This window comes from Felis catus, chromosome A1, assembly GCF_018350175.1.
Source record: "Felis catus isolate Fca126 chromosome A1, F.catus_Fca126_mat1.0, whole genome shotgun sequence".
In the NCBI taxonomy this organism is placed as follows: Eukaryota; Metazoa; Chordata; class Mammalia; order Carnivora; family Felidae; genus Felis; species Felis catus.
Genome location: NC_058368.1, coordinates 208,303,481 through 208,330,030, shown reverse-complemented (window position 1 = coordinate 208,330,030; position 26,550 = coordinate 208,303,481). Strand labels below are relative to the sequence as shown.

The 26,550-nt window shown below is 42.1% G+C and overlaps 1 protein-coding gene across 2 annotated transcripts in view; it reads left to right on the top strand.

Moving 5' to 3' along the window:
* EGFLAM (EGF like, fibronectin type III and laminin G domains) overlaps window positions 1-26,550 on the top strand; it is a 179,515-nt gene that overhangs the window by 95,265 nt on the left and 57,700 nt on the right. The window lies entirely within an intron of this gene.

Sequence of the window (26,550 nt, the reverse complement as noted above, 5' to 3'; positions counted from 1 at the left end):
AGGTCAGCGGAAAGTTTATTTTTACATATGATCCTTGGGGAGTTTGAGGTCAGTTTTCTTTCACAATCAGAACAAATCACATACCAAGATGATGTGCAGCCGTCCCCCAGCTCTGCCCTTTTCATCTTTTGAGAAAATGGGTTCATCTTAGGGTCATAGGAGAAAAGATAATGCTCCCAGACTCTTCGGGATTTGTGTTCACCTGCATAACCGAGGACACTCAAGTAAAATCAGTCCCTCTGAATGATGGTCAGGGAGAATTAAAGTCATTGTTAGGTGGACGTGTAGCTGGGGCTCTAGCCAATGGCGGAAGTTGCTGTTTGTCATAGTGGCTCGCTGGAAGGCTGGGGGAAGCTTGGGCCACTGTCTATCAAATCACCTGAGGACTTTGTGAAAAGTCAGATTCTGATTGTGGTCCAGGGTTTAAGATGTTCCTGCATGATTCAAGCAAGAGCCACACTTAGATTACTTACACCACCTGCCGAAGCTGGCTTAGGAATCCTTGTGTTTTGGAAATGAGGGGCACATTTATGTAAACTTAGAACACTGTGTAGTGGGGAGATCTCAGAATTGAAATGTTGGCACTTTTTGTTTGAAAGCTCTGTCATCTTTTCAGTTTTAACAATAAATTCCTCCAGGTCTTTGGATCTGTGTCCAAAGATCTCTGCTACTCCTGGGTCCTCTTTATCCAGGAGAGGAGCTCTCAGAAAAGAAGCCTACCTAACACCATCAGTTGCCTTTCTATTGGCTAACACAGAGCCCTACTTATATTGTTAGTCGATCTAAATAAACGCCTTCCCTGTCCTCACACAACATCCACATGGCTGACTTCCAAGGCCATGGCTGTTTCCAGATTCACTACATTCCACAAGTCCTAGGAATTTTGGCTTATCTGAAAAAAACCCTTACCCTGACCTTGAATTTCAGGGCTCCTTCCTTCAGATTGAATTGTTGGGGGCTATTGGGCTATGGTGAGGCCACCCCACATAACCCCTATATACCCACACACCCAATACACACACGTACACCCCCCCCACACGTATACATACACAGACCTACAATACACACACACACACACACACACACACACACAGTAACTATGATTGCCCAACAATTGTTTCATTGTTCTTCAGAATTTAGAAGCTAACACTCCCCAGTCATATGACAAGGAATGAACCTCCTTCTTTCTAGAAGAAATGTTAACAATTCTATTTCAAATAGACACAGGGTCTCCTTCCACTCTTGCTGCATGAGATCCATGCTACAATCCTTAGTTAAGCTCTGTGGTGCATGGCCAAAACTGGGGCAACTGTGGCTGGGGCAGGCCCCGGGATCTGACTATTGTGAAATACGCAGTTTGTCTTTTTGTTTTATAGACTGAGCAGGTGCGCTGTGTGGTTGTACCCCACCCCCACTCGCTTCCTCAATGCCCAGCTCCTCTGCTCCTGTTTCCTGAGCTACCCCATGCTCACTTCTTTCCCTCCAGGCCTGCTAATCTCCTTCTCCACAGAGACTGGGAAATAAAGGCCAAGATGTAGCCACTTGTGCTGGTCCTGGCCATGGGAATCACCAGAGGGGACAGAAGTTGGGGCATCTTGTAAACTTTGTTTTTTTTTTAAACTGCAACACTGGTCTGGTCTTGCAGTTTCTGATAATTACTTCCCCATTTGTGAATTAAGCGGGATAAGGTGTGTGAAATTGCCTCAGAGACACGTGACATTTGGTTACACTTGGTCCCCAGTGTGAAGTAAGACCGTATCATGGTAAAGTAATTGCGTGTAGGGGAGAAGGCTGGTTCAGTGAAAACTCTCAATTTTGAAATATTCTTAAATAAATAAAATTTAACTCTTTCTTACATATATATAGTTATTCAACTCAGGAAAATAGCAATAGCATTGATTAGATGGTTGGTTTCATGAACATAAGAATGTGCCGTGTTTGGTATTTCAGTTGGGAGTTGTTTTCTCACGTTTGCTTCAAATATTTTTAGGAAACCCTGTATTCTGCCACATTCACACTTCTTACGTTGCTATTAGTTTAGATTATTAGTTTCCCAAGCCCGTTTTTCCATATATGAAATTACCTAGTCGCCAAGTAGCACTTATCTGAATTATAATAAATTCTCAATCTCCCAGCTTCCGCTGCGAAAACCATGTCTGTGCCAGGCCCTGCACCAGGCATGTTACCTAGGCAACTCCACGCCAGTTCTCACAGAAACCCTGGGACAGAGGAACAGCATCCCTTTGAATAGGTTTTTAAAAATTGAGTCTTTGAAAGGTGACAGATTTTGCCAAGAATCCTAATTGTAAAGGCAGGATTTGAACTCAAGCTTAGCTGATGGCAAAATTACTTCCCTGAGCGAGATCCAGAAGGAGGGAGGTTCTTACTCTTCGAATGCAAAGAATGGCAGGGTCCGCGTCAGCGGGTAGATAAAGAACAAGGAATAGTCCTGCTGGTATCTACGGACTAAGAAAGTTTGCCAGCACAGAACGAACCTACAGATTTTTTTTTCTTTTAAAAGTTGTGAGGTATACTGTACATTACAAAAACGGGAATAAAACATACACGCAGACCTGAAATTCAACTGGTCCTCATCGGCATTTACAGCCCGCAGCCTGCTGATTGGTTAGACGGGAGGCAAGCCAGTTGTTAAACATTTTGAAGGCTGCCCTGAGGGGGCCTGTGAGATCAGTATTTGTGCCTGTTGGGTGTTCCCCAGTCCTCTTCGTTCCTCCTCCTCTTCTTTACCTCAAGGTCCATCCCGTATGGATGTTCTCTTGGTGTCCTACCTTCTTTGCTTCCCGAATGGTGAATTACAGAACAGAATGCTCACGCTGACTGCCAGAGTGCAGAGTGCCCAGTGGGGATCCTTAGATCCCACCCTGGACGCCACCACAGTCTGGGCCCCTCTGTTGCTTAATGGAGACCTACACATACCTCACTTCGTAAGGACAGCTAACTCCTCAGCTCTACTGATAAAGCATTGGCTTCCCCTGAACCTATTAATGCCAGACCGTATTAGCAGCTTAACTGCTTAAGGGGACAATGGGTAGATCTCAGGTGCTAGTGTGTGTCCTTAATGAACGCCAGGGCCCAGTATTTCCCTGACTTCCACCGGCATGAGGAAGAGCGAGGGTTTGATGGCTTCCCTGGAGTGTCGCCAGCCAGCTGTGCCCAGCTTCCACATCTTGCCTCAGCTCCACCAAGTTACAAGTACAACGGGAAGAAAATACTAAGGTGTTTCAGCACCCAGGTCCTCTGACCAGAAACAGAATCATTTCAGTGACCTTGAGTAACAAGGTTACTACCCTATATTTATCTCCATCCTCTCACTGGTGACTTTCCATATGTATCAGGGCCTATACTGTTCCCCTTAGGAAATACAAAGACAAAGGTCATGGTCTGCCACTCCCTAAAGTTTATTTCTTCAAGAAAGAAATGCCAACATTATAATTTGCCTTATTGCTTCATGGCATTCTTCTTCTCCTGTGATTGATCTTATAAATTAGCCAGTCAGAAAAGGGGGCTCTTTGGAACCTTGAGGACACAGGTACATACGTGTGGGCTTTGTGAACGTGCGTTTACCCCATCTGGTGGTCACTTACTTGCTGGGATCCAAGCTTAGCTTGGTTGAGAAGGATAGAAGGCGTCAAAGAGGGCACACACTGGAAACAATAGACGTGGTAGAACAAAAAAGCCAATTTTATTTTTCTTTTTCCCAAAGACAAATGAAAAAATAACTCACATGTTTGACCAACTCTAGGGTTATATAAATTTCCCTGGGAATGGAACTTGGTCCTACCACCCTGAACCATTTAATTTCTCATGGTCTTTCTTCACTATTTAAGCAGAGAAAGAACCAATAAATTCTTCACTGAAGTAGAATTGGTATAGTCACAGCAGTCCCAACGGAAGGTGCTATTTTGTTCCTCACCAAAGTCATTTTGCTCTTTCCTGCCTCAGGGCTTTTGCACCCCCTGTTTCCTCTGCCTGGGACTCTCTTTTCCAGATCTTTCCATGACCAGTGCCGGCACTCCCGTAGCTCGGATGTCACTTCCTCAGACAGGCTTCATTGACCTTCACACTCAGCTACCTCAGCCCCATTCCTGCTTTAATTTCTCCGGAGTGTTTCACTGCCTGAAACTATTTTATTATCTGTATCTCTCCTCCAGGATAAGCTTTCTTGCTCAAGGCTGTGTTCCCAGCACCCTGTACAAAGTCGGTGCTCAATAAATATTTATTGAGTACGTGAATGACTGAATGTGACTTAAGACAAGAGCCCAGGGGATGAAATCAGTCCATGTGGTTCACAGGAAAAGTCCAACTCCAGAACTGCACAAAAATAAAGAGTAAAAGAGGGAGGGAAGAAAGAAAGCAGAACTTGGGGGGTTAAGTTTAAATTCAAGGCAATAAGGATGGAGAAGAGGCCTTTGAGAGAGATTCCAGTGATCCAAAGAGCCAGTTTTCTAAGAAGGGGATGAGGAAGGGAGAGACATTTTCTTTTCTTTTTAAATGTCTATTTATTTTTTTGAGAGAGAGAGACAGACAGAGACAGAGTGTGAGTAGGGGAGGGGGAGAGAGAGAGAGGGAGACACAGAATCTGAAGCAGGCTCCAGGCTCCAGAGCCCGACATGGGGCTCGAACTCATGAACTGTGAGATCATGACCTGAGCCGAAGTCAGATGCTTCACCGACTGAGCCACCCAGGCACCCCAGGGAGAGATATTTTCTAAGCAAGCCCGTGTTCACTCCTATGTTCTTTCTTGATCGTTAGAATAAGCTTTAACATTTCCATGCAGAATTCGCGTACATTTTTCCTTTGGTTCTAGTAAACCTAATTATGGTCTTAGGTCTTCAGAGATTGCATAGGAAGATGTGAGAGGTTCAGTCTGGCTTTGGTTTTCACAGACTCTTCCCCCACAGTCCATTGTCTTCAGCAGTTGGAAAAACACTCTCTTCTACTGAGCTGAGACAACACACCCTGGCCCAAATCAACAAAATTTCTACAGTAGACCTGATTTCATAATGTTCCCTCTACCCCACCCCCACTTTTCTGCTCTCTACCTTCCTGCTTACTCAGGCATCGCAGCTGCTGTTGGTTGTGTATCTGTTTATACCTTTATCACGTGAATGTCCGTGAGTGAATCTGCTTTTGCTCAGTTTTGCTCTGAGATTTGGGCCCTTGGTTTTTTTTTTGTTTTTTTTTTTAATGTTTATTTTTGACAGAGGGAGACAGAGTGCCAGCAGAGGAGGGGCAGAAAGAGAGGGAGACAGAGAATCTGAAGCAGGCTCCAGGCTCTGAGCTGTCAGCACAGAGCCAGACACGGGGCTCGAACTCATGAATTGTGAGATCATGACCTGAGCTGAAGTCAGACGCTTAACTGACTAAACCACCCAGGTGCCCTGGGTCCTTGTCTTTAATTGCCTGATTGTCTCCCCAGAGACCTGTTTAGCAAGCTAGGGTTCCTTGGTACATGTTGTCACATACCTAGACACAGAATAGATTTCCTTTATCCCCAGTCACTAGCAAGGGCTCCTATTTGGTAGCAATGCCTTGAATTAGGAAAGCGAGCGGGACAGAATGTAGTGGCATGCTCTAGGGATGGGTAAGAAACAGGAAGGGACTGGAAGCGGTTTCTTCCCAAATCTCCATGACATATGTACAGCTCACTGCCTGTGTTGGTCAGTTCCTATGAAAAGTCCTCACCAAGCCTTGGAAGTTCCTCACTGCCCCCAAATACTGTACCTTTAGATGGAGGAGAATCTGTCAGGCATGCCTGGGTCTGAGTAGAGAACCATTCTTTTATTGCCTTGCTATGAGAACTCCGGAAAGTCACTTCATCTCTCTGGGCCTCAGTGTCCTCATCTTTAAAATGGGTATAATAATGTCTGAGGTAGGTAAAATTTTTTATTTTTCAAGGTTATTTTGAGGAAACACCTGTGAAACAGAGATTATGACATCTGCCCACTTTTTGAGACAAAGGGGATGTTGATATGTGTTTCCTCCATGCATAATTTCTGAAGGATGGTGTAACTGACCAGGTGATCGCTAACCTGGCAATTGATTTTCCTTTACGACTCTGTGCCCTGAGTTCTGCTCCTGGGACCTGAGGGCATTAGAATCTCGGAATTCAGAAACAAAGGGTCAGGGACAAAAACTGTCTTGACCGAAGTGGAAGAATAGAAGAGACTGCCAGAGTTAGGTCAAGTAGAATCATTAAGATGGGTTGGGTTGGTTGATTGGTTTTAAAAGGCTGCGGATTTAAAAGGCATCCAATAATTAAAACTATAAGGAACATTGAACTTTGCTAACAAAATTTCATCTCTCTCACCACTCAAGCACGTCCCAAATTTAGGCAAAAAGAAAGACCTCGTGGTTATGATACTGTACCTCTGATTTTTGTTTGCTTGTTTTTAACCTCCCCAAAGTTAACCAATTACTTAGACAGGGATCAGAATATTTTTCTATAAAAGGCAAGGCAGTAAATATTTTAGGATTTTTGGGTTCACTTCTGCTGTTGTAGCGTGAAAACAGCCATAGACAATAAAGAATGTGTGTGACTGTGTTCCAATAAAATGTTATCAATGGACATGGGAAATTGAATTTCATATCATTTTCATGTGTTACAAAATATTTTTAAAGCTTTTTTTCAACCCTTTAAGAAGGTAAAAAACACTTAACTCATGTACTATTAAAAAGGATTAAAGAAGTTAATTTAGGTGATACAGGCAAACTTTAACACTTCAAGAAGTGAGCAGTCTCTATTCTCAAGGGTCCAGAGAACTGCAAAATGGGGCAGAAGGCAGGAAGATTTGCAGGAGAAAGAATGAGAAGAAGCAGGAAGAGAAAAATAGAAAATGAACAAGAAGGAGAAAAGTGTAGAGCTCAGAGTTGGCTTGGCATTTGGGATTGGCTGGCTGGATATACTGCGTTTCTGGTTTAAGAGGAGCGTTTATAGGAACATGCAAGATACCTGGGTTTCTGTTTACTGAAGTGCCCCCCCGGCCCCCACTCCGGCAAAAATGGCTCCATCTTGAGCTTAGACATTTATTTTCTCAGTATAAAAACAGGCAGCTCGGGGCACCTGGATAGCTCAGTTGGTGAAGCATTCAATTCCCGCTCAGGTTATGATCTCAAGGTTCCTGAGTTCAAACCCCACGTTGGGCTCTGTGCTGACAGCTCAGAGCCTGGAGCCTGCTTCAGATTCTGTCTCCCTCTCTCTCTCTGCCCCTCCCCGGCTTTCTCTCTCTCTCTCTCTCTCTCTCTCTCTCTCTCTCTCTTTCTCAAAAATAAATAAACATTAAAAATATTTCTTTTAAATAATGGCAAGCAATTGGACTAGATTTGGCCAGTGGGACATAATCAGCTGACCTCTGTGGTATATTTCTGGGGTTCCCCCTCAAATTCTAAGGGATTGTCCTGAAAATTTGGGGAACTTTCCCTGTAGCAATTTTGTCAAACTTGGAAGGAATCATTTGGTGCATGCTGATGACATTGTCTCCTTGAGGCAAATCCCTGCAATTTAATGTTCACATGAAAAGTCTGAAACAAATAAGAGCCCCCAAAAAACCCTGCAACCTCGGTGGCAGGTTTGTGCTGCTCCTCAGGGAGAAAGAGAAAGCTGTTCTGGGCATTCCTCCCTGAGCTTGGGTTAGGCTTGTAAATTCGGGAGCTTCGTGGATTTGTAAATCTTTAGAATGTAAGACCGAAAAGGGAGCAGGAGAAAGAACAAATCATTGGTTTCCCCCATAGCCTAGATAAAAATGCATTTTAAGTGTGAGGTTTGTGCATAAACATAACTTCAGACATGATTGTACATTCAGGTGCCCTCCGCAGTAATCGCTCTATTGATTTGCTAATGCCTCGTTGCATGTAAATCTGAGTAGCGCTCATTTGCACAGCTTTATTGGTTCTAAAGGGAATGACTCACTTTGCTGTTTAAATACCTGCTACCTATTAATTGTTCTTCTGAGGCCTTGGTACATCTTACATTACCATACATTTACTTATAATCACTGTGCAGGTATTTTACCCCCTCTGCCTAGCTAAGGAAGAAAGACTAAAATAAAGGATAAGAAAATACAATTTTCCCAAGAAAAGGCACTTAGGGTGCTCTAGTTTCTTTCTTTTTTTCTTTTTTTTTTTTTAACGTTTGTTTATTATTGAGAGACAGACAGAGAATGAGCATGGGAGGGGCGCAGAGAGGGGGAGACACAGAATCCGAAGCAGGCTCTGGGTTCTGAGCTGGCAGCACAGAGCCCGATGCGGGGCTCAAACCCACATACTGTGAGATCATGACCTGAGCGGAAGTCAGATGCTTAACCCACTGAGCCACCCAGCGCCCCTCATGGTGCTCTGGTTTCAGCTGTAGCATCTGTTCATTGGCTCAGCTGCTATTTAGTGACCACACCCGAGCAACCATATGCTGTTTATGGTACTCTCGCCTCAATGAATTGTGAAACATTAATAGATTGAAGCCCGACGCGAGTGTTGTTCCCTAGTTTTCCTTTTGTTTCCTTCTATTTCCTTATCACTCGCTTTGTTCTTTCTTGTATATTCATTATTTCATAGTTAATCTTTTCGATTCTGTCCTTGGGAACACTTCTTGCTTTGACACAGTTCTCCACTGGGATTGTCTCTTAGCATCTAAATCCCTGAATCACTCAGGTTCTTTGATGACAGAGTAGGACCACAGTACTGGTTTAGCACAGAGAGGGGGCACCTGAAATCAGCTTGATGCAGTGACAGACGTGTGGGCGGTGACAGTGCATGCTGGCTGAGTCTGGCGGATCTCTTCTGATGATACAACCAAACGTGAAACAAATAATGTGCAAGTAAGAAACAACCACGGGAGAAAAGATGACTTCTCTAACGATCTTGGGTGTCAAGAGGCTCTAGAAGGAAACGGGGGCGCATACAGTTGCTTCATGTGAAATGAGTTTAGTGAGGGAATTTTTTTTGCAAAAGTTTGGGCAGATGTAAGGAAACCAAAAGGATGCAGTTACCAGCATCTGGAGACAGACGGGGAGAGCCATCAGGCAAGAGCTGTGACCTTCAGACATGTATCCTGTGACAACCTAGTGGAAAGGAAGTTGGGGAACAAAGATGCTGACTCCTTTCCTCCCTCTGTCCACTTTCCTGCTGATGCTCCAGATGGTCAGATCCCAGCTGGAAGCCTCACAGGTCAGCCTCCCAGGGCCCAGGGCAGAGGCGAGAGGAGCAGAGATACATGCTGGAAGACTGGGGGACAGAGGGAAGGAATCCACTGAAAAAAGTCACAGTATAATCTCGTATAATAAGAGATTGGTGCCTCTTACATGGATTCCAAAAATATGGACTATGTTTTGGTCTTTCTCTTATTGATTGAGAACATGAACCTTACCTCATTCATCTTTGCCTTTTTAGCATTTTGCCTGGAACAAAGGAGGTAGTCAGGTCTCACAGCCAAACCTTTGTCCACTGCAAATTTATAAACTCAGAGTGGACAAGGACAGTGTCCTCATTTTGCACCGGAGACAACTGCAGCTCAGAATGACTCAACAGTCTTCTCAAGGTCACTTGGTTGCAGATCCTGGATAAGAGCGCAGTTTGGTAACAACATTGTTTTCCATTTGACTCCTAAAGTTGGTGGGATTTCTTTTTCCTAAAGAATCAGTGCCCCCAATTTATTTTACAATATACCCATTTACTCTTTCAAACAAATATTCCGTGCCCACGGCGGCCAGGCACTGTTTCAGATGCTGGAGATTCAGCAGCAAACAAGACAGACAAAAAGAATCCCTGACCTTGCAGAGCTTACATTCTAATCAAGGCAGACAGACAGTAAACAGATCAGTTAAAACATGTAGATAGTATGTCAGATGCGGGGATAAGGGCTATGGGGAAATACAGAACAGAGAAGGGGATAGGCAGTATGAGAAAGCCTCCTGAGAAGGTGACATTTGAATAAGAAGGCTGAGGTGAACTTTCTGGATATATGTACCTCGACCAATAGATCTATCGATCGATCGATCTATCTAATCTAATCTGTCCATTCATCCACCTGGGGGAAGAATGCTCCAGCCACATTCAGAAGTCCCAATGCAGGAGCACCCTGGGGTGTTCAGGGAAGAACAAGGAGGTTGTGTGGCTGGGTTGGGGGTATTTGGGGGAGGAGTCTAGAAAGAGATGAGGTAAGAAGGGGTAGGAAGTGATGGTAAAGGTTGACTAGGACCTTGGAGGCCATTGGAAGTCATTGGATTTTGCTTTTTTGGGACAGTAATGGGAAGACTGGGAGTTCCCCCTTTAGTTAGGTTTCAGTGAAGCCACTCTTACCGGTGTGTGAAAGGACTGAAGAGGGGCCAGAGTAAGTGAAGCGAGACCAGTCAAGACAACCGTTGCAATAATTCTGAAGCAGTAATAGCTCTTTTTGTTGTCTTTAAATAGAAAAAAGTAATCCATACTTATTATTATAAAAACATTGAAATAACATAAAATATGGGAAAAAATAAAAATGAAAATTATATCTAATCTCAGTATCCGGGCATAGCAACTATTAACATATTGGTATATAATCTTCCAGGGTTTTTTTAAATCCAGTACTGAGATCTTCGTACATAAAATTTTTCTGTGTAACAAAATGCTATACACATCTTTAAATATCAACAAATGTACATCTACATCATTAAGTTTAATAACCATAGTGTATTCCATTGTAAAGCTCTACTACATTTATTTAATTCTTTATTGATGGACACTTAGATTGTGTCACTGCAATATACAATATCCTGATTATGCTCTTACTTAACTTTCAGCTTGTCTACGTTTCTGTTTCCCCCTTTGACTTTGCTGTAAAGCACAGTGGGTCAGGACTGTTACCCCTTCCTTATATTTGTTGATGGATTGACTAATGTTGCAGCCAATTGGTAATATGGATGGCATTTTAAACCTCAGACTCTCACCTGCTTTTTCTGACTAATAGTGAATATTTTGATAGGTAATGTACATAGTAAAGTGCATTGTTCATACACACTTTTAAGACAAAACTATTTTTCAAAAGAAAAGAATCATTTGCCTTAAAGCTCAGGTCTCATATTGGAATTTTCGTTTCCAGCTCCTTAACTCCACTTGAATGGTGAGCTACAGATCTGCCACAGATCGTGGAATAGTGCTGCCATCTTACTGGAACGGTAGTGTCTACCATATTTAAAAATGTAAATGTATGTCTGTTCTGGCCCAGTGGAATGTTGCTCCCTGGTCCTAGTCATGTGGTCTTAAAGGAATTTCAAAGGCCACGCATCCAAAGCCTAGTCATGTGGTCTTAAAGGAATTTCAAAGGCCACGCATCCAAAGGATCACAACCACTGGGGAATGACCAACAACTCCTAAGGAGGTAGTAGGAAGACTCACCCAGCAGATGGTGGTAGTTCACGAGTCATCCAGCAGATGGCGATAGTTCACAGACTTTCAGAGCTGGAAGAAGCCTTTAGAATCAGTTTGGTGTCACCCTCAGCGGTTGAGATGAGGGCGACACAGAGAAGTTCCCTTCTGTTGCCCAACATGATTGACTTCTTCTATGGTTAACTAGTCCCAATCAAAATGGGAGAGGGCAAGTGATTTCAGATTTTAGTATCTGCAGTCAAAAGAAAAGTTGGCGAGCAGAAACTGAAGCAGAAATAGAGATCCGAGTCCTGAATAACATCCTGCTTGTAATCGATGCTGAGTCCTCATGGTACCAAGAACTGATAGAATGAGTTTCTAAAACAAAAGGGAATAAAGGGCTGTTAAATTCAGAATTAGAACAGCTAAAATTACAAAAGTGAGAGATAAGAAAAGCTATAAACAACTTGAAGTCAGGCCTTTTTTGATTGTGGTTTTGTTATTTGCTTCATACATCGCTACTGCTAATTTTCTATGTGAATCTGGAAAATGTTTTGAGGATGCTGGAGGAAGTAAAGAATTTAGTTTCTGAATATACAGTGCTTATTTCACTTACTTATACATCCTTTTGCCAATCCATTTTTTAAAGTATACATTTAATGCCTATAACATACCAGGCAAATTCTGGATGTTGATGTCTAGCAGTCAACAAAGTAGATGATCCCTGCCCTCATTGAGCTTATATGCGGGAGAGTCAGTCTCAGAAAGTAAGTAGATAATAAAATAAGTATTTATTATAGGACACAAATAATATGTCTTTTTAAAAAATGTTTATTTAGTTTTGAAAAAGATAGTGTGAGAGCAGGGCAGGGGCAGAGACAGAGGGAGACAGAGAATCCCAAGCAGGCTCTTCACTGTAGCACAGAGCTGGATGTGGGGCTCAAATCCATGAATTGTGAGATCATGACCTGGGCTAACATCAAGAGTCAGACGCTCAACCAACCGAGCCACCCGGGTGCCCCAGTGATACGTCTTTAATGATGAGTGTGAAGAGGAAAAGAGAAAGAGTAAGAGGGCATAGAGGATAGTGGGGACTGCTGTTTGGAATGAGCTATCAAAAGAGAGATTTGAGCAGAGTCCTTCCATGGACAGGGAGCAGTAAGTGCAAAGATCCTGGGGTGATGACAGCCTCGGGATACTCCAGGGATAGTAAGGAGGCTCGTGTGACAGGGACATGATGAGTGAGAAGAATGATAGGAAGTGAGGCCAGAAAGGTAGCCAGAGGCCAGGGGTCAAACATGTGGGTCCTGATGAAGACTGGGTTTTATTCTAAGTTAGATGCCAAGCCCTTGAAGTGTTTTGAGCGGCAGAATGACGTGATCTGGCCTACATTTTAATCAGGATCATTGCGGCTATGGTGTGGAAATCAAAAGAAACAAAGGGAGACCAACAAAGAGGCAATTCTGTAGCTTTAAGGAGAATATACATGAAAAGGAAAGGTAGAGAGCCAAACCAAATCATGGCATTTGGGAACTAGCAGGTAGGTTAAGGACCTCGCCAAACTTCCACAATTTTTTGGTAAGGAACTGAAAAGTCACCAGATTAAAGGACTAATTCCAGGTCCCAGTTAGTGGCCATGAGTGTTAGGTTCATGGGACTTCTGGCGAATGCTCTTTTCATTTCCTACCCACGTCTCTGCTGCAGAGACCCCATTTGCATGCATGGTCAGGCCCTTCCACGTAAGAGCAGAGTCACTTCTTAATTTCCTGTATCTCCTGCATACTTGTAGCTGCTTTTCAGAGCAAGGGGACTGTTGCTTCCGTGGTCCCAGTTTCTTGAGATACTTCTTTCGTTGCACGGCTCCACTTCTTTCAACCAGAAGTACTGGGATTCCTTCTCCTGCCTCGGGGCTTCCAAGAACGCCTCCTGACCCTGAACCCTTGCTGTGTCCTGCTGCACAGGACATTCTAGCTGCACTCATGCAAACCCTGTGGTTAGACTGAAGATGTTGTGTACAGTCAGAAGGTGGCCCATAGGGACCTGGTTGTGAACCCAATAAGAGGTTAAGAAGCTTTGGAGATTGGTATCCCCAGGCCTTCTATTGTAGTAGACTCCTGCAAGATCTTTGTGTCAGATCTGTCTAATGCATGTCTTAAAGGCTGCCTGAATGCTCAGCATTATTTGGGGGCACCACAGAGTAGTAGTCCTCAATGAGGGGTAATTTTGCCCCCTAGGGGGCAGGTGGCAAAGTCTGGAGGCATTTTCATCCGTTACAATGAGGGAAGGTGCTATCGGCATCTCGTGGGTAGAAATGAGGGATTCTGCTAAGAATCCTACAATGCACAGGACAGGCCTCCACAACAAACAGTGATCCATCCCAAAACATCAGTAGTGCTAAGGTTGAGAAACCCTACTATAAGATAAAAATAAAATTAGAAAATCTAACCCTTGCTCAAAATAAAATGGCTATCAGACTGGAAAAATAAACCAGCATTCAAAAATATCAGCTAGAATGAAGGATTTCTCAAACTTTTTTTGGACTGCAACCCACAGTAAGAATATGCCCTTGCACTACAGCCCAACACACACAAACATATCTATAAATGTGTGTGTGTGTGTGTGTGTGTATGTGTGTGTGTGTGTGCAAATGTCTCACAGGACAATACTCACCCATGCTAAATGCAGAGCTTTATATTTTTATACCACTCGGTTCCATTTAAAAAAATGTGGTCACGGGTCGCCTGGGTGGCTCAGTCAGTTGGGCGTCCGACTTCGGCTCTGGTCATGATCTCACAGTCAGTGAATTAGAGCCCCACGTCGGGCTGTGTGCTGACAGCTCGGAGCCTTGAGCCTGCTTCCAAATTCTGTCTCTCTCTCTCTCTCTCTCTCTCTCTCTCTCTCTCTCTCTCTGCCCCTCCCCCACTCATGCTCTGTCTCTCTTGGTCAAAAGTAAACATTAAAAAAAATTAAAAAATAACAATAAAAAAACGTGGTCACGCCCCACTGAATTATTTTTTACTGTTCACTAATGTGTTTGAAGTCTGCAGTTTGAATAATACTGGATAAAATATGGAAGAAAAGTGAACACAGTTTCATGTAAATACATAATAGCACGGAAGGACATGAAGCAAGGGTATATTCTGTACAGAAGTCATCAAAAGGATCGGCCATTAATTTTACAAATAGCTATTTTTGCCAAACCTTCTTCAAAGAGAATTAAACCCGTTCTTGCCTTCCTGGGATTCATGACCCAGTCCAGTGAACAGACTATCATACAACTACCTGTATAGTGATGTGCACTCTGCACATAGAATGCACTCTGTAGCTCAGAGGGGGCACAGTGATTGATTTTGTGGATCAGGAAACTGGGGGGTGAATTGGTGAAGGTTCCCCAGTAAGGTGACATCAGGGATGGCTGAGTGGGATTTCTCCAAAGGCACAGGGGATGAAGAACGAGAGAATCCAGGTAGAAGGTGTTCTGGGTGGGGTGTTGAGGGAGATCTTTGAGGGTGTGCATGAGGCCGAAAGATACAGGGCACGAAGGCAGAATGTGGAAATCCACGCTGGACCCCTGCACTGGGCTAATGTAAAACCACTCCCATTAACATGTTACTCTCTCCTGTTCACAGGATAAATGCCACACTCCTTAGCCTGACATTCACAATCTTTCATAGTCTAGCTTCGGCTAACTTTTCTTGCCTTATCGCTCCTGGCAATCATAGCCCAAGCCCTCCACCCCAGCAGGTGGTATACCAGGGGTGCCCACTGTCTCCGGAAGTCTGTGTGTTCTTCCACATCCTCATTTTTTCTTGCTCAGCAAATTCCAGCCAGATGATAATTTCTCCAGGTGTAGGTTTCAAGCATGGAAAATGGAAATTCTTCCATCGAAAGCATTGTGATGCTTCCATTTGTTATTCAGACAGTGAATTCTCAGAATTAGCATTTCATGATTTTCTCCCTGATGGAGAAGGGTTTGTGACGCTCAGGGCTTGGAAACCCTCCACTGAACCCCTGGCTTCTCCTCCCTCTGTGTCTTGGTTTAATCAATATGCCAATATCTATTTGAAAGTGAGAACAAATTACTCTTGTTTCCATTTATTTTGAAAAAAAAGTTTCTTGGGCACAACTTAATCCATGACCCAGAGAGAATTTAGCTTCCTCCCGTCACAGACTCTCTGTGGGGTTTTTAATCAATTGTTAGAGAAGATTGTGGGTCAGAGTAAGGACTTAAGCCAGACTCCCTTCCCTGAGTTCAGACTGGCTCTACTCCTATGATGATATTCACAACGTAGGATTGTTTTCTTCACGACAGCAGACCGTGGGACCCTCCCAGCCCAATTGTTATCACCAGTGGTCTCTTCTGTAGCTCGTCAGTAAGGACTACTGTCTACTAAAGCCATGCTAGCTTTGGGAATGTGAGTTCACTCAAGACATTTGAATGCATTTTTAAGTCACTCGTATTTCGCCAACACACAAAAATCATTTGAGGCAGTTTGTATACATACCCATACGCACATACATGCACACACCGTAATTAAAAACAAATGTGGTAAGATGATCAGAAACCAAATCAGAAATACAAATATAAATGTATGAGGTGAGATAGTCACTGAAGTCCTGGGTGCCACTAACCTCTAAACTTATTATCAAAGACAAAGGAAAGATCAAGGTTTTACAGAACTCTCCATATCTGACTCAAGAATGCAATTCAGTGAAAATAATTTTTTTTCTGGATACAGCTGTCGGAAGAAATTACCAAATGAATCGTTATATAAAGAATGTTGAGGGGCGCCTGGGAGGTTCAGTCAATTAAGTGTCCAACTCAATTTTGACTCAGGTCATGATCTTACGGTCTGTGAGATTGAGCCCCGCATTGGGCTCTGCGCTGACAGCATGGATCCTGCGTGGGATTCTCTCTCTCTCTCCCCACCTCTCTGCCCCTTCCCTGCTCATGTTCTCTCTCTCACTCGCTCTCTCTCTCTCAAAATAAATAAACTTAAAAAAAACAATATTGAGCATTATAATACTGACCTTAACAGTGATTTAATGGGTGAAGAAATATTTTTTGTACAGCTAGATTTTTACTGATCCTCATTAAAAATTGGGCTGCGGTTGAGTTATGGCATTTCTCTGGGGATAATCAAACTTCACAGAAGGAAAACCCTTAGAAAATTAGAAGCATTGATGGTTAATATGCTTTCAGAATTATTCAGCAAATTCCTCATGTATATTTTAGAGATCAGCACCGAATACATACTGTTATTGAATACTGAGGTTTTTCCTTTAAACTGTAGTTCAAAGGGATATTTCAAAAGTATCTTAATTCCTTTTAGTCCACACACTCTCTGTAGGTGGTAGAACTTCCTTTGCCCTCCTAACCTGTCTATATGAATCCAATCAAGATAAGTCACCTTATGGACTATGTATTTCAGCCTCAAGTCATTTCTTTACTTCCCCAACTTCTTCTCTACACAGAAATCACCATCCTGATTCCTACGGTCTTTCTTTCTGCTGTAGAAATCTTGTCAGTTTGTGTCTAGGTACAGGTCTTTTCATTTTAGCAGCAATATTAGCTCTTTCAAATTTTGATGTCCTTTCCCCCCCCCCCCCCCCCCGGCTCAGACAAGTTTTATTTTTATGTTTTTGATTCATATTTATGTTTCCATTAGTCTGGTAAATACTAAATAAGTACCCATAATCCCTTGGTTTGGCTCTTGTCCTCTATATCCACATCCATATATATTATTTTCTCTCATATTTTTTCATCATTTTGGGAACATTTCTCAGGTTCACCCCCACATCACTAATTCAAGCTTCCACAGCATTAATTTTGGTCTTTGCTATCTTAGGTGTGGCTTTTCATTCTCTGAATAAAATTTTGCCTTTGTTACGTTGCTTCCTTTTTCTTATGAGCAGTTTCAAGCATAGTGAAAAATGTCAGGGATACCTCTGTATCCGTGACCCAGCTTTGGGAAATCTTAATGGTTGCCGTATTTTCTTCAGTGTTACAAAAATAAAACCTCACAGATACAGGGACATTCTGTACCCTGTCCCCAGTACCTTCCCAACACCATCCTCTGTCTTCTCCCTGGAGATATATTTGCATTGTGTTATGATTTCCCTACACATTAAATCAATATACTAACGTGTATACATTTGTAAACTATGGGGTATCGTTTTGAGTGTTTCTATGATAAATGCAGTGACATGCAGGTATCCTTTCGTGGTAAACTTGTCTCTACAACATTATGTTTTTGACTCTCATGCGAGTTGAATTGTAAAGCTTGAATTCATGCAACTTCACTGCTGTATAATGTTTCACCACATAAATACACTATAGTTTATTTATCAGTTATTTGGATTTTAGACATTTAAATTGTCCCCTTTTTGCCATTAAAAACAACGTTACAATGAGCAATTTCATATATGTTTCCTTGAGCCTGTGTAGAAGAGCTTTTCCTGAGTATGTGCTTCCAAATGAAATTGCTGAGTTGTGCATGTGTATCTTCAACTCTGTCACCGGGTAGAAAATTGATCCTCAGGGTGTTTGTAGTTACCTCCACACCATGGGCAGTGTGTTCAAAACCCTTCTTGCTGTAGATCTTTTCCAGTGCTTGGTATTATCAGACTTTTAAATAGAGTCAATCTGATGGAGGAAAAGTGATATGGCATTATTATTTTGATTTGCATGTTCCCGTTTCTAGTGAAGTTAAACATAATTTTATAAATTTATTAATCATTCTATGAATTGGCTGTTTATATGTTTTACCTTTCCTTATTTCTATATATGCCTACATACATGTAAATATACATTAATTTATTTAGATACATTAATGATATACATAGTGTACATGTATATATCATTACATAGTATGTATTGATAAGCATTAATATATACATTTAAAGACTAATCCTTAGTAATATGTGTTGCAAATATCTTCTGCTAGCCTGTGACTTATGTTTCACTTCACTTATAACATCAATTAATAAACAGAATTATTTTATTCAATACAGTTAAATATCTCAATTTTTCTTTTATGATTTCTGCTTCCTGTGTTTTTTAACTACTTCCTTTTCCCAAGGTCATTAAGCAAAATTTTGTTTATCCTATAAATTTGAAAATTTTGCTTTTCATATTTAAGATCTCAATCTACCTGAAATTTACATTTAGGTATGGAGAACTAGGAGCCTAGCTTCATATTTTTTTTTCATACCAATAACCAGTTGCCCAGAACCAACTGATGAGTCATTCATTAATCCTTTTCCCTATTGATCTATAATGGCATCTTTCTAATGTATCAGCTCCATACATTTGTGTATCTGTTTCTCAGTTTTCTGTAGTCTATTTCTCTATCCTTTCCTTGATATCACACTGTCTTAATGTCTGCAGCTTTATAAAAATATGTTATCTGGTAGGTAATTCTACACTCATTCTTCTTCGAAATTGCCTTGTCTTTCCTTGACCTTTACTAATCAATATAAATTTTAGAATCAGTTTTTCAATTCCGTGAAAAACTCTGTTGGGATTTTAAAGTCAGAATTATGCTGAATTCTATATTGAATTTATAAATTAATTCTGGAGGGACTGTCATTTTTATGACATAGAGTCATGTGTATTCAATTTCATCCATTTATTTGGATCTTTCTAAAGTCTTTAAGTGAGTTTTGTCACACTTACTCTCCAGTCTCTTACACTTGGAAAGCTGTTTGAAATTAGTTTAATCTGTGGATCTTTCTTTCTCTGTTTTTTTGTAGTCACAATTTTCTTTCCATGCACTTTTCCCATGTCCTTTTTTAAAAATTATTTTTTCAATGTTTTTATTTATTTTTGAGAGAAACAGAAAGAGCGTGAGCAGGGGAGATAAGGGAGAGAGGGAGACTCAGAAGCCAGATGTGGGGCTTGAACTCACAGACTGCAAGATCATGACTTGAGCCGAAGCGGGTCACTTAACGAACTGAGCCACCCAGGCACCCCTCCCGTGTACTTTCGAAAAGAATATGTATTCTCATATTTTGGTGTCTAGGGTTCTATATATGTCCACTTGATCAAGCTTTGTAATATCATTGTTCAAATCATCTATATTGTCAGCCTGATCAGTTACTGAGAGAGACACATTAAAATTTCTCACCATATCTCCCTGTATCTCCATCTCTTTCTCTCTATATATGTGAGGTTGTAATATTAGGTACATACAAGGTTAGGATCATCTTATATTCCTGGTGGTTCCTTTAATGATGACTTAGCCACCATGTTTAACATTAATGATGCTGTTTCTTTTTTCCCTGAAAGTTTATGTTGCCTAATAATAATATAGTAATAATATAGATCCAGTAGTTTTTGCTAGTGCTTGAAACATCTATTACATCTTTTTTACTTTTGATCTCTCTGTGTCTTATGTTGGAGGTACTTTCTGGAAATAATATACAGCTTAACTTTTAAAAATCCAATCTGGCAAACTCTGTCCTTTAGATGGCAAGAATTTTTTTTTTACAGTTATTGTAATTGTTAACATGTTTTATTTATTTCTGCTGTTTTATTTTGTGTTCTTTACTCTGCTTTTCTCTCTCTTTTTTTTTTTTTTTTTTTTTTTGGTGATGGGGGTGGGGAATCTTTGTCTTGGCTTCCTTCCTGTTTTCTATAGGATTAACTATATTTGGGACACCTGGGTGGCTCAGTTGGCAGTCCAGCCTTCCAACTTCGGCTCAGCTCATGATCTCACAGTTCATGAGTTTGAGCCCTGTGTCAGGTTCTGTGCTGACAGCTCAGAGCCTGGAGCCTGCTTCGGATTCTGTGTCTCCCTCTCTCTCTGCCCCTCCCCTGCTCGTGTTCTGCCTCTCTTTCTCAAAAATAAACATTAAAAAATTAAAACAAAAAAAAAAGGATAGACTATATCTTCTTAGCCCCCTACTTTTCCCCTCTATTGGGATGAATTATGCATTCTTTTATTTACCATCCATAAATTGTTGACTTCCAAACTTTTATAGTCTCAGGTTAATCAGTATCTATTACCCTCATAAACCTCAATCTTAACAGCCTCAATCTAAGTGAATTCTTTCTTATCTTGCGTGTTCTCTTTCAGTATTTTTATTCCATCCAATAGCCACAGGTTAGGCTTTTTTTTTTTTTTTTTAAGTAACACTTCTTTAGATTTATCCAAATGTTTACCAGTTTCTCTGCCCACTACTCTGCATCTTATTCTTTACTTCTTCTTCCTGAAGTATACTTTTCAGTAAATTCTTGAGGGTCTGTTAAGAGAGGGTGATAAACTTTCTCTAACTTTGTGATTGAGTCTCTGTTTCACTGTCGTTGTTGAAAAACTATTTAATCCCGTATAAAACTTTGTGATGGTAATGATTTCTCCTAGCATCGTGTCTCAAATTGGAAAGGAGGAATGAGAAGCTATCACCGTCTCTGGTTTAAACCATCTGGTGATCTCTAAAAGAGAACTGGACCACAGTTGATGTCCATATGTGAAGCCACTTCAAAGGGCACCACGGAGACAGTGGTGTTCCCACGCACACAGCATCAGTCATCCCGTGCTGTGGGCCAGGGTGTCTCCCTCCCCACTGCACTTCAAGCTGCACGTCCTCTGTCTTTCCCATCTCAGTCTCTGTTCAGCCTCCTGGGTCCCAAGTGCAGGCAGGGTATGAACCAAGCCCTGTTTTGTACTGGCCGGATGGAGATTACACCATTTACATCAGTTTTGTGTTTGTTACCCCCAGTCTCTCCGACAGGATCCATCTTTGACTCTCAACTTTTCTACGTCATTTTCATCAACACACGTATGCCATACTCACAGAAAAGACTCCCTTGACCCCACAATTCTTCCCTTACCATCTCATTTCTCTGCTTTCCTTCAAGCTAGAGTTACTGTGTTGTCTATATTCAGTTACCTCCCCCCTCCCTTTTTTTGACCTCTATTCACTGTTCAGCCAACTCCAACCTGCCTTTACCCCCACTGCTCATGTGAAGAGGGCCAATGACCTCCATTTTTCCAAACGTAATGTCGTCCCATGAACATAGCACACACCATTCAGTTGAAAATAATTTTTAAAAATAATGAACATTTTTAATACATCTGACTAGATAAATCTCTAATAGAATTACAAAATTGAATAACGCAAATGCTTGACTATACTGCCAAATTATCCCACAGAAAGAAAAGGAGAGAGAGAGAGAGAGAGAAGAAGAGGGAGATCTCACCTTTTTTTTTTAATTAACGTTTATTTATTTTTGGGACAGAGAGAGACAGAGCATGAACGGGCGAGGGGCAGAGAGAGAGGGAGACACAGAATCGGAAACAGGCTCCAGGCTCCGAGCCATCAGCCCAGAGCCCGACGCGGGGCTCGAACTTACGGACCGCGAGATCGTGACCTGGCTGAAGTCGGACGCTTAACCGACTGCACCACCCAGGCGCCCCGAGATCTCACTTTTTAAGCCATATCCTCCTGACGCTGTGGACAATAGTTTTCTGCCATCAATAATTGACAATTGCTACGAAAGCCCCAGTAAAAATGGCTGACTAGACATTTAGAGCATTGGCATTGACCAGATTAAAATTGCAGTCTTTCACAAAACATTTATTTTGCACTTGCCATGTGCAGAGCACACTGTAAGATTTGGTTCTTGCAGAGAACATTCAGTCATTGACCTGTTCTCTTAGCTAACAAATACATATTGAGTGCCCGCTGTATACATAACACTGAATTCTTAATGCCAGCCACCATTTCAGCTGTTCAGAAATGTTCTTGTTGCCCGGCTAAACGGTACGCTGCCCTTTCCTCCCCGAGTCCCCAGGTATGGCCATGGAATGTTGTCAGTGAATTATAATTCATCATTCTCTGAGGTTACAAAGATTCCAAGTCTGAAATTTCTAGCACAGCATGATGAAAATATGGCCTTGGGTCTTCCTGCTGTGTTTGCAGCCACCTCTTACAGCCACCTTACATTATGTTTTGCTGGTGCATCTCCTCCTTCAGTGGGTAGCAGAGAAGTAAGTGCCTAACACCTTGGTGGTTTCTGGCCATTTGCTTAACTTTCCACGGCCCCATTATCCATAGAAAGGGAGGCTCTGAGGGAGAAAGATACAGTGGCTTGTTCTCTGTTGAATGGTTTATGTTCTTCAAAAGGCGACACCTCACAGGGGTTATGCACAGTTGGTGCGGCCCCTGTGTGTGTGTGCATAAAGATAAAGGAGTTTAAGAAGCTTTGAGGTGAGGGCTCTAATGGTCACTCCATGCCTGGGGTATCATCCTGAGCTCCAGTCAGATGAGAGATTCTTGAAGCATGAACAGAAAAGAGCGAACACTTCTGCCTACGGCTGGTACTTAGAGCAGCTCTGTCCCAACACCCCACTCCTACCACTGTGGCAACATACCCTGGATTGGTTAGATCCATTCAAATTGGAAGAAAACATTCAGGCAGATTATTTGGGGAGAAGGAAGGAGCAAGGGAAACCATTCAGTGTCCTTGCAGACCCTCTGAGTCCTTATGCTGCCGAGGCTGACGTTGAATAGGCTAATTTTATGCACAACCAGAAGTCTCTCCCAGTGACCTTCAGGTTCACAGGGGAGCTCTTGTGCCCCACCCCCTCAGCATGCGCACAGTCGGTGGGTACATTTCCCAAGGAGAGGGTCTAACTGTGTCATTGGATCCCCATCCATTTCAGTTAGGAATGCACTGAAACTCCAGCATCACAACCACCTTCACTGCCAAAGACAATATAGTAGAAAGGGAGGTTCTAACAGACTTCCACTTGTACCTTACTGACCCAAACTACCGAGATGCAAAGGAGGCTCAGAAATCCAACATTTAGCTCCTATAGTATCTACGGAGAATAGGTAAGGGAGGAGGGATTAAGGTTGAAATATCTGCCTTGCCCTCTGATATGAAGCCCTCCTTTTGGTAGATTTTCACATGAGGCCCCTGGGGGTGGTCAGTCTGGATATGGTTGTTTAGGCTCAGACATAGGTCCTGGTTCCATCATTTTCAGCGAGGGTGGCAGGACTAAGTTCATAGAGCCCAAGCCAGAGTAACTTAATGCAGAAGAGCCGCTTGAAAGACCAACCCCAGAAGAGGTGCAGGATATGGATTCTTTTCCGGGAAAAGTCTATGGAATGATTTCCTTAAGATCTCAGAATTATTGTTAGCTTTTAAACTCTTTATGTGGGGTCCTCTTGTCCCTAGACTTTTGCTATTTAAGAATCCAGATGAGTGCTACTGTCATATGTTTTTATTCTGCCTTCATTGTTTCAAAAGTTCACTCTTTTTATTTCTTACACATTTTGTGAATGTCTTCAAGGTGCCAGGGAGTGAGTGAGGTTTTGGTGTCATAGTAGAAACCAATATGGACAGTATTGCCTTCTTCAAGGCACTTTCAATCTATTGGGAGAGTCACATTTATGAAATCATTCTACAAATAAATATGTAATTGTACGTTAATAATGATCTAAGAGAGGACAGAACCATGAGAGTATATAGGAAGGGAACCTGACTTTATCTAGGGTTCAGAGAAAACATCTCTAAGAAAGTGATTTTGAACAAATACAAGAATTTAAAAGGCAAAAGCTGGGCAGTGAGAGATGAGATTTCCAAGCATAGGGAATAACATGTCTAAAGTCCCTGAGATGGGAGATATGTCTCTGAAATGAAAGAAGAACCAATGTTCTTTCTGGGTGGAACAGGATGAGAAGGAATAAATTGCTGTGAGATGGGGCTTAGCCAGAGTAACAAGAAAGTCTCTGAAGCCACAAAGGCCACAGGTCTGGCCTGTCATTTTTCCATCCACCCAGCCGAATCTTAAATATTTGTACTGGAAGGGATGACCTAGTTTCTGTCCATGACACACTGCTTCACGGGGGACCCTTTTCCTCCAGTCATTCTTGTTTTGGTGAGTGTTAGGGTTTTGAGGTTGCCCAGTTAACACCACTTTCCCCTTTGTCCATTTTCTGAACCAACAGAAATACGGCAGCAGAGTCAGCAGATAAAGAATCAAATTGCCATCCTTATTTCTGATAAAGGCCGGGCAGAGAACGTAGCTTACTCTACAGTACAAAGTGGGTTTGTGGACTCCCCTCTGACTAGGGAAGAGCCCGCGTGAAGGAAAGCTTGCATTTGCAGCGAAGCCACACCTGCCCAGGTCACTGCTTTCCCCTTTTCTAGGTTGAGAAAGAAGGTGGAGGGACCAAATTTGCCCCCAAGTCCTCCTCCCCTGCCCCAGGTTCTTTGATAGATTAGCTTCACTCAGTTCAGAAATGTGTACCAAATGCTTCCATCCGGCCACCAGGCTACTGTCTCTACTTCTGTAGGGAGGAAAAGGGGTTGGACAAGAATCCAACAGTATTTTGGGGAACTCTCTTTGCATGATTACAACTTCAGGAGTGGGGAATAACTGTTCCTCTCTCATCCGTTGCCAAGAGCTATTAAGAGAAGGGACTGCAATAACCTGGTTCTTATTAATGAAGATGAATTCTGATAAATGATATCCTATCTTCTAGGAGGCTTATAATATCGAACAGAAAGCCACAATCCCCAAAGCATGTAACTTTTGTGCTGAACTAACTTCTTTTTTTCTTTTTCATCCACAGTAAATAAAATTCCCCAGTTGTTTCTTTTTCAAACGCTGCTTGGAATAACAGGTGCCAGCAATATGTCTCAATCAAAAGTGTAAACTTAAGGGTCACAGAATGTTAGGGCTAGAAAGGATCCTTAGGTCATCAAATATCATCCCATTCCTTGCTTTATTAGAAAACATGAGACCCAGAGAGATTAGGTGTCTTGTCCAAGGTCACATAGTCATCTGTGTCCCTCTCCTAATTATCTGGATTCCGTGACCAGGGGTATTTCCAACTACACCATGTTGATATATCAGAGAAACTCACTATCTGGAGAACACTTGTGATGCTTTTATAAAAATAAACAGACAGGTTTTTATAAAATAAGTCATCCTTTAACTTATTAACAGTAATTTGTATTTTGTATATTAGTTTTTCCTCTAGTGGAATAACCCTTGAACTTGTTTTGCATTCAGTGAGTGGTTTGACTATTCTGGTTCTAAATAAATGCTTCCTTTTTAATGTTCTCTTTTCCTAATTAACAATGTGCCAAGTAGAAAGAGATAAGTTGTGCACTTTAATTACAATAACCCCAGGCCACTGAGAATTCTTATCACTATCTCGGACTGTGCATTCCGTGTTCACTGAGAAACGGCATTGGTAAAAACTTCATGTAAGCTGTGGATTTGAACTCTGAGGTGGTGAGGCCGTCCATGAACAAGAGTAGAGAGATTTATTCCAGCTTTCTTCTAGCCATGCTGTACTCTTTTCCTTAAAAGTGGGAAATTACTATTAGCCCGGGTTATTATGAGGGATAGGGAATTTGACAGGTTGTAAAGGATAGCAGAAAGCATCATCAGGAGCCCAGAATTCTAGATCAGCTCTGCCACCAGTGCTCTGTCCCTCTGGGCAAGTCACATGGACTCTATGAGCCTCAGATTACTCTTCTGTAAAATGGGCTTGTGCTCGCTGATCTCTAAAGTCTTTCTTTAAAAGTCAAAATTTTGGGGCGCCTGGGTGGCGCAGTCGGTTAAGCGTCTGACTTCAGCCAGGTCTCACGATCTTGCGTTCCGGGAGTTCGAGCCCCGCGTCGGGCTCTGTGCTGATGGCTCAGAGCCTGGAGCCTGTTTCCGATTCTGTGTCTCCCTCTCTCTCTGCCCCTCCCCCGTTCATGCTCTGTCTCTCTCTGTCCCAAAAATAAATAAACGTTGAAAAAAAAAATTTTTTTAAGTCAAAATTTCTTTGACTCTGAGTCCTTGTAATTCCATATTCTTTTTCCTTTATCTCACATCCTTTGTTTCCCCAAACTGAGAAGTAGCCTCTGACTTCAAAAAGATATGTGATATCGTGTTGAAACAGACTAATTTTTATAAATACCAAAGGATTTTATCCAATGAATAATATATGCCTTATTTTACTCATTAGAAAGAACAGGGAATCTGGAATGATTTCCATTCTCATCAGGGCACCATTTCATAGCTGCTGCAATGCATCTGCGGTCCTTTTCTCTAAGGAGTTGCCTTCAAGACAGACTTCCTAGGTGGGCTAATGGGCAAGAGGAGACCTCAGCTACCTGCACCCATCCTCAGTTTCTCTGTGTTCTCCTGACTGAAGTATCTTATTAGATACTTAGCACCA